General features: G+C 34.5%; 1 non-coding gene across 1 annotated transcript; it reads right to left on the reverse strand.

Annotated features, from left to right (window-relative positions):
* Positions 1-5,088: 5,088 nt before the first annotated feature.
* TRNAQ-UUG (transfer RNA glutamine (anticodon UUG)) lies at positions 5,089-5,160 on the reverse strand. Its single transcript has one exon. It is a non-coding gene; the product is annotated as a tRNA-Gln (tRNA).
* Positions 5,161-9,628: the final 4,468 nt, after the last annotated feature.

The following is a 9,628-nucleotide window of genomic DNA, read 5'->3' on the forward strand; positions in this document are numbered from 1 at the left end:
AAGCATGGCAAGAAATACCCTGCTACAAGCAATAAGGAATGGGTGAGGTGGTGTATAATTTCAATTCTGTGTTTAAAACTAACTTACTGTGGATGTCATCAGTGCTCAGGACAACAGGTGATGGCTCGTGTTGCACGAGGCCGTGGGCATGGTAGGAGAGGCCCAACACCCAAGAAAGATAAGGGGCCAAGCACATCGGAGCCACGCAAGGGCAGAAAATCAGTAGAACATCTCATAACAGAGGCGGCAGAAGCTTACCAAGAGGGGACGGATGTGGGCATCCGAAAGCTGCTGGAAGAATGGGAAGAGGAAGTGAAACAAGGCAGTGAGATAGAGGAGGAGATGGACAACTGGAGGACCTTAGTCTCGGATCCGGGAAACACCCGCAGAAGAATCACTCAGTTCAAGCAAACTCTGTACTTGTATTGGCTAATGAAGAGTTTATTAGGCAAGGCTATGGAACATATCTCAGTGGGGATGGTGGTGACACTACAAGGATTGCCGAACTACAAGAAGGATATGGAGAAAATCCTCTTTCAACTGCATAAGTAGGATATTCAGCTAGATAGAATTGACCGCCATATACCTTGCATCCTGGAGTTGTATGGTATGCCTGGAGCATCCGCCCAGGACCCAACACCTGTTGCATCTGTCTTAGAGGAAAAGAAGGACTAGAACAACATCCATGCAAAATTTTGTCTTATACTGATAGATTTTAATTTCCATGTTGCAAATATCAGTTTAAATAGTTATGTAGTGTTTGGTCATGAAGTAGAGACATATCTAGCCTGGCTGGAAAGTCTAAGACAATATTGTTTTTGAATGGCTTATACTGCGAACTGCTGGCCAACAGACTTGGTTTCCCTATGGGGCAAGTTGAGGCCACTCGGTTTATCTGTGTGGTTAAACTTGTTTTTATTTAATAGAAAATGGAATGGTCCTACCAAGCTTAACAAAAAAAAATATTCTACATTATTCTATGGAGTTTAAATCCCTACCATCCACCTAATAATTCTTGATAATTCTGAAAGCCCTATTAAAAATATAACGTCTATTAATATAATTATTAATAATTTTGAGTTTATTTAATGATTTATTTTCAAATAATTAATTGACTTAATTTGATTTACAGAGTAACAGTTCTATCTATTATATTATTGTATGGTTTTCTTGTCTAGCCATCAAAGTGATATCAAAACTCTAGATAACCACCATGATTACACCATAAATTAAAATTTGAAAAATATAAATAATATTTTTCTTTTAATATTTTCAGCAACTCTTTTTTCCTTTTTCCACAAGCCGAAAATGCTCAGACTTGCTCAAGGGCTACCAGACATATGAATAAGTATCACATTTAGAAAGTTCAATGGTTGTTGTTGTATGTACCAACAACATAGTAAGTTCATGCATTGGCATTACTGATAAAATCAATCATTTCATTCAATGTTGTTTATTTAGAAAGCTCAATGGTTGTTGTTGTATGTACCAACAACATAGCAAGCTCACACATTGGCATTATTGATAAAATCAATCATTTCATTAAATGTTGATAAAACAACGTTGTCATAACATTGACCAATGCAATTTATAATATTTAACATTGCAAAAGTAAATATTTCAATATGGATAACTGCCTCATATATTTTATGTCATTATTTCTAGATATTGTTGCTATATTCGTGCATGATTTTTAAATAGGTATAGTGATTTTTTATTCTTAAGCTCTGCAAGAAAATCATTCAAAATTAAAATCTTTAAAAATATTTGATACTTAGTAAATAATATATTTTTCATTAGTTACTTCTCATCATAATTTAAATCTTTGCATAAGGGAAAAAACAAGAATAAGAGGTAAATAAAATAATGTTGTCAGGGTCTCAATCCTGAGACCTGGGGAGAAAAGTAATAGTGTGAATCATGAACACAAGCATCATCTTCATAAAGGGAAAAAAATCAAAAGTTTTGTGTCCATGGATAATGGACATATTACCAAACCTATGAGATCTGTAGAGGGATGTCATAGTGGGGAAGCGAACGTGAAGGACAAGCCACAAGAAAACCAAGTCAACCATGGCTAACAATGTTAGAGTGGGGAAGCGAACTTGATGGAAAAGCCATCAAGGTACTGGTGTTGTTAGTTTAATGGGGGGCACTAATATTGGTGAAGGGTTTACTCACATGTTTTTATGGTAGAATATAATTGCCTAAAAATTGTAAGGAAAAATGTTTGTAATGAGATACTCTATTTTTACATTTGATTTTAATTAAATTGTAAAAATTATCATTATAATATTAATTATATTTCTAATGAATTAATGTTTTTCAAATCTCAACTCCAATAAAAAAACACTCTTTGATTTGTGGTAAGGATCTTTCAAAAGTATTTAATTTGGATTAAAAAAATGGGTTACGGGCCAAATTTTTTTGGTTGAATACTAAAAATATTTTTTTTGTTTTTTGTTTTTGGGTCATGATTTCCAAATGATACCCATCAATGTTGCCTATCCATAATTGTAAAGAATAAGGGTGTCTTTGCTTATGAATGGAAATATGTTCAACTTACCTTTGAAGTGACAAATTATTTGTTGATAGTGTAAAACATTAGGTGAATATCATACTAGAGAGTTCATGCAAAAACTTCATGCATCTACCCATCCATTAGATGATGTAGAATTATAAAAAATTATATTGTTGACAATATAAGAACCATCCTTTGAATAGTTGTTACATCTTCTATTGTAGGTGACAAGAAGATCTCATTTCTCATTGTTAAGAAAAGTGTGCATGTGGCACCACTGCCTGTTTTATATGTATAGACAAACTTTGAGACTTTCATCATCTCAATATTTCAATTATTATTTTGATTGTTTATTACCAACTTAACACAAACACACTAAACAACCTAAATCTAATACAACAATTATTATTTCAAACCAAAGTACAATTTTTTCAATTCAACATTTCCGATTTACCAATCTTTTCGGCCTCTCTTTGCACCTTTCGGGACAATTGCTAATTATAAAATTGATCATTTTCATTGGAATTATTATTATTTATGAAATTGCTTAGTCAATTTTATTTATTGACTTCTTTCAATAACAAGTTATGATATTGATATGATTAGCGATTTTATATCATTTCAACTAAACAAAAAAATACATATACAAAATTCTATAACAAAGAAAATACTAATACACTATCAAAAATACATATACAAAATTCTATAAAAAAGAAAATACTAATACACTATCAAAAATGATCAAATTCTCAGAATATGACAAACCCTTCTTAAAACACTGTGTTCCTCATAAGTGGGCTTACATGTGTTTTCAAATGGGTATCTTTTACTCCTCATTGAAGTGATTAATTGCAGATGTAAAGTGCTTAGTTGCAAGTAGTTATGTAGCTCTTACTTGAAAGAAAGGAGTAATATTTGTAATAATGAGTATATGTTAAAAGGGAGTAGTAAGAGTACAATTGTTTTAGAAATATATTTTATATAATAATGTCTGGACTAGACTAGACTACATAGCTGTGGAGACCAGACAATGTGCAGAAAACGACCCAAGTCCTATTCCTGCTAGTTTCGATGTTTGCATTCAATTCTTTCCACCTTAAAATGTCCAAAGAAAATTGACCGCGCCCCAGTAAAACAAAACAAAAAAGGAGTTTTGATCGCCCACAAAAAAAATTGTTATTATTACTTACATAGAAAGCATCACATGAAAGTCACTTTCATGGGAAAAATGTTTTGATTATTAACATAGAAAGCATTACTTACATAGAAAGCATCACATGAAAGTCACTTTCATGGGAAAAATGTTTTGATTATTAACATAGAAAGCATCACAGGTTACAGACTGGTTTAAGCTGTGGTGGTTAAGTATATTAATTTTTTAATGTTAAGTATTTTGTTTATTGGGAGGTTATTAGGTTAAATTTTTCCAATGTTTTTGGGGTTAGATCGGATAAACGTTATTTTTTGGTGGATTTGTGTAGATTATATCCGTCAAATTCTTAAGAAAAAAATAGTCTAGATTTCAAATTTGTTTAGAAAATAATGGAAATTGTAATATGATTTTGTTAAATATGACCAAAATTTTTGAAAATCTAAATTATAATTGTCAAACTTTAAAATTTTGAGGGCCTAAAAATTTTTGATAGTGATAAATCCATTTCCATTATCAAACAAAATTCAATTGCTCTATCAAATTCTAATATAAAAAAAAACAAACAAACAGACAAATTCTAGCCATAAAAAAACCAAACAAACAGACAGATTCTAGCCATTTTTTTTTCTGACAAATTTAACGGCTCGCCAAAAAAGTTGAGGAGTTTCTGTGAGGCTCGCTTCCCAGCGAGAACGTGTGCTTATTCAAAGGAGCATGAGCTGTAAAGATGGAAGCCATGAAGTGCCAAGACCAATGAGGAAAATAGGAGTTGTCTGTCGGAATCCGGCGGAAGAATTGAGGTCAAATCTTGATTTCTTGCAGTTAAAATGGTTTTTTAACTGCATATTTGGATTCAGCACCTTGAAAAACCTTGGGACGCTTTCATTGTGCAAAAACTAGCTATCAAACTTGCTATTCCAATAATTCCTGCCAGATTTCGACCGGAAAAATCCGCCAGAAAGACTTTCAAAAAATCGCGTTATAGACAACTGCGGGAAAATATCCGTCTTCCACGGCTCGCCAGAAAAGTTGAGGAGTTTCTGTGAGGCTCGCTTCCCAGCGAGAACGTGTGCTTATTCAAAGCAGCATGAGCTGTAAAGATGGAAGCCATGAAGTCCCAAGACCAATGATTTACCTGTGAATTGGGGAAAATATCCGTCTTCCAGATCCCATAAAATTCATATATAAGTTCCTGTCCGGATTCGAACGCAGGTTGGTAGGTGCATGTTGTTCTACCTGAGAATTGGGGAAAATACCCGTCGTCGCAGATTTTATACTATCCCCATAAAATTTAAATATAAAGGTCCTACCGGGAGTCGAACGCAGGTTGGTAGGTGCATGTTGTTTTCATAAACAGGTTCCGCCTGTGAACTGGGGTGGCAGTTGTACCAAATTTTATAAAACTCAAATCTGAAGGTCCTACCGGGAGTCGAACCCAGGTCGCTGGATTCAAAGTCCAGAGTGCTAACCACTACACCATAGAACCTCGACGAAATGGCCTCCTGATTTATATATGAAACTAAATGTAAAGCCTCTACCGAGAATGAATTGAAATATTGGCAACTGCAAAATGAATCATAAGACGAGATTGCAACGTCACCTTGCAAAAACAGTTGCCTCTATGGAACATATTGGAAAACAAATAATAAGTATATGGTAAACGCTCTACATTTTCCCCGTGGATCAATTTTGCTTGAGATAAATTTAATTGGTATAATTAGGGTTTTGTAAGGCATTAAATTTATTTATGTATTCAAATTTTATGGAAATGTTAGACTAGATAGCATTTAGCATTTTCATATAAATTATGAAAGCTAGAGTGACATGTGGTTGGGGATAGAATGCAATTAATAGTCAAATCCTTTTTTATTTCCAACTGTTATAATCATTTTCTAATAGTCATGTTCTTACATTATTTATTTATGGTTTGGCACTTTCCGTATCATCAATTAAGTGGTTTGTCCCTAAAGATGAGTGAAATGTTCTCCTGAAACGTCAGACATCTCATTGAGAATACAGAGTTGTCCAAAAATCTTCGACATCATCAAATTATGAATTGTGGAAATCTACATACTAGAATGCGACTATGCTAACACCCTTTGTTTTAAAGAAGAATTCAATACCAAAAATATGCGTAGGCTTTATATTGCATACAATTTTGTTTATGTTTGGAGATTTCGTCTAATAATGGGAAAAACTATTCAGGTAGTGGAACAAGTGCTTAAAACTTGAATCTTTTTTGGTGCAACAATGTTTGGATATTTTACTTTGTGAGGAAAATTGGATAGGCTTGAGGCAAGTGTTGTTGCAACTGATAGGCTTGTGTAGTTTGAATGTTTTAAAGAGTAATGACTGTGAAATATTGTTGTGATGGTCTAATTTGTAAATGTGATTGTTTTCGTGTTGGTGTAAATGGCTCTCTTGGTTTTGCCTTATTGCATTATTGGTGAAGCTTGATGCCTTGGTGGTTGTACTCTTTATATGGAACTTGAAAAATCATGGTTTGATAAAGAATTTCGGGGGTGGTGGGTTTGCCACTTAAATAATGATGTACCATTGAAACTTGACTAATCATGGTTTAATAAATTTTCTCCCAAAGAAGTGGATTTGCCACATAAATATTAGTGTACTATCGTGTCATTATTAGTGTGTTATATATTTTGTTTCCTTATGTTTATAACTCATGTTTAAGTTACATCAAAGAATGAATTAATGAATGGAAAATTGTTATGTTATGGAATGATTAATATAATATTGAATAAGTAGATCGAGTGTTTGGAAATTATTAGAGTTTCTCATTGAAGGCATGCTCTGACGGCATGAGTCACTATTGAGCCTCTTTGATAGACTCAACTAGCTAGTGTCGCATGAGATTAGACAACAATAAGAAGAAAATTATTAAGTGTTGTTTAGACACATGATAGGTGGGATTGAAGTTTATTTAAAAGTTTTGGTGATGCCCTTCACCACTATCATTTTCATGATAGGTGGAATTAGAAAATAAAAGGATTTGGATATAGTATTTTCATTATTATCACCTCAATGACAAGTGGGTTCAGAGTGTAAATGGAGATAGTTACAAGCTCTTCACAATTGTCACCGCCATAACAAGTTGATTTAAGGCATGGATTCAATTGGAGAAGGTTATCTTTGTGATATGTTAGGGTAGTGCAAACCTTTATGATGATATCTTGAGGTTGTTTTAGTGAAAATGTCGGTCATGGAAACATGCCTTGTGAGAGGTTCATGTTGGAGTAGCTTGGGCATGGAGGCCACAAAAGAAGACAAAATTGGTGGTTTGTTTCAACCTAAGTGATCTGAATTGGAGCAAATTAGTAATGTTGTGCTAATTCCCCATTCAGAAATAAACCCAAGATGCTTATCATTTGCTTTTCAATTTCTTAAGAATTCAAAAACTTTTGCAATTAACAGATTCCCATGAGAGTTTCTTATGTAAATGTTATAAACAATTTAACATAAAAACATATGCTGAACAACAACGATGAACATCAAAATATAACACACAACAAGCATATGATAAAGGAATTCACCCCTCCTGGCCTACGTCTCCTTGGTCCAGCTTCCAATGGCTTGGGCCTCTCTATTATGCTCAAATTACATCAAAAATTTGTTTACAATGCTCAGATGTCTCTGAATCCTGAGTTCAGAATACAAAAAACTGCTAGAATTGATTATTTTTGCACAAATGTTGGATAAGAACTAAAGAAGTTATGACTTCTCCCAGTTCTCCCACTATTCGTTCCACAAAATGCTCCAAAAACTAGCAGAAAACTACAAATTAGCCCCAAAATCCGCTAACCGGGCAATAATTTCACCGCATCACTGGCCATAACCTATTGGCCTTATCGCAGATCGCAATCGGCGAGTTCAGGCGAGTAGAAGGTCTTGTTTTGTGATAGAACACTATGATGCGATATAGGCGGATCTGACAAAATATTACATTGTGGCATAAAGAACCATCGCGTTTGTGGTCTTATCGCTCATAACATTCGGTAATTGGCTATGGTCCCTTTAACACAGTGAAACATTTGCGATGTGATATTACAGACCCATTGAAACATAAAATTGCAATACAATAATGTATCATGTCCGAAACTCAAACTGCACTAGTGACGATTCTTGTTGCCGCTTCTTTCCTGCGATTGCGATATGCGATCTCATTGCATCGCAACCCTGAACCTATTAGAGGTCGATCTGTAACACCGAAACACTTTCCGATGTGATATGCGGTTTGCAAGGGTCAACGGTGAGCTGCCACTTGGTGCCTCCTTATTCATTGAAGGCTTGCCACATCATCTTAATCTTGACATGTAGGGAATTCAAACCTGAACTTTGAATTGCTCTAACTTCTTCATACGAACTCAGTTTTGAGTGTCGTTTGCACTGTTGGATTCAGAATGACGAGATCTTCAATCTGAAGCTGAGTCTAACAAGATTATGACACTTTGATATTTGAGCATAATTCTGAGCACCTAATCACTCTTCCCCACTATAAGCCTTTTGGACCCCAAAAAGATCACTTTCAGTTATTGAACAAATGAGGGTATTCTTCCCTCACCTTCCCCACTTAAATCCATTTGGCCTTTGATGGATGTGTACCTTTGAGACCCACCCGAAGATAATCAGTATTTTCTCTTTTAGTTGTCCTTGTCCTTTTGTCAAGTATAGTGTCTTCTTGAAGCATATCAAGGTACTCTGGATAAAAGTCTTCAATAGATGAAATTTGAACATTCTCTCCTTGATCTTCAATCAAAGGAGGTTCATACAATCTCAAATTTTCAACATTAACAACAGAATATATTTGCATATATGAAGGCAAATCAAGCCTGAAAGCATTATTACCAATCTTTTCCAGAATTTTAAATGGACCATAACGAATTGGTTTCATATTTTTACCTTCACCTTGAAGCCTTTCCTTGCTAATGTGTATCCAAACTTCATCACCTACTTGAAATTGATGATCCACACGATGCTTATCATGCCTTGCCTTATACTTTCCTTGACTCTTTTCTAGTTGTTCTTGAATTGTTTGGTGAATCAACTGAATTTGCTCAATGAATTGCTTTGCCCTACCTATATCATTATGTTCATCTACAGCTACATCTTTCTCAAATATGAAATGCAAAGGCGATTTAGGAAAATACGCACGACATGCCTCAAAAGGTGAAGTTAGAGTAGAAGAGTGTTTTGCTCGGTTGTAAGCATGTTGAATATAATGAAATTTTTCATCCACAACTTAGAATGTTTGCTGCAATATCCTCTTAGCAAATGAATGATTGTCTTGTTAACCACTTCAATTTGACCATTTGTTTGTGGATGAAAGGTTGTACTTTTCTTCAACTTGGTTTCCATCAAGTTCCATAAACTTTACCAAAAATTCCCAACAAATCGAGAATCACAATCACTTACAATAGAAGTAGGCAATCCAAAATGAACCCATACATTTTGAAAGAAAAGTTGAGTTGTTTGTTCAGCTGTAATTTAATTTTTACAAGGAATTAACATGCACATCTTGCTGAACCTATCCACAACTACATACAAATAATCATGACCTTTCCTTGACAAAGGAAGACCTCCTACAAAATCCTTAGAAACACTTTCCCATGGTATTGAAGGCACTGGAAGTGGTGTGTACAATCCTAATTTCTCATTACTAGGCTTACTGACTACACACAATGAACAACCTCTTATAAAACATGACACACGTTCAAGCATACTAGGCCAATAAAAATACCTTTGAAGATTTGCCATTGTTTTACCTGCACCAAAATGTCGAGAAATAAGAGAAGTGTGTGATTCCCTTGTGACATTTACTCTCTCTCCCTGTGGAACCCAAAGTTTTCCCAAATGATACAATAGATTATCATGTACATGGTAGTCTAATTCCTCAACTTGGTGGCATTGACTCAAGTTTAGATATACCTCTTGAAATT

This window comes from Pinus tabuliformis, chromosome 9 (genome assembly GCF_031772625.1).
Source record: "Pinus tabuliformis cultivar Carrire ecotype Pingquan chromosome 9, CPIR1, whole genome shotgun sequence".
Taxonomy (NCBI): domain Eukaryota; kingdom Viridiplantae; phylum Streptophyta; class Pinopsida; order Pinales; family Pinaceae; genus Pinus; species Pinus tabuliformis.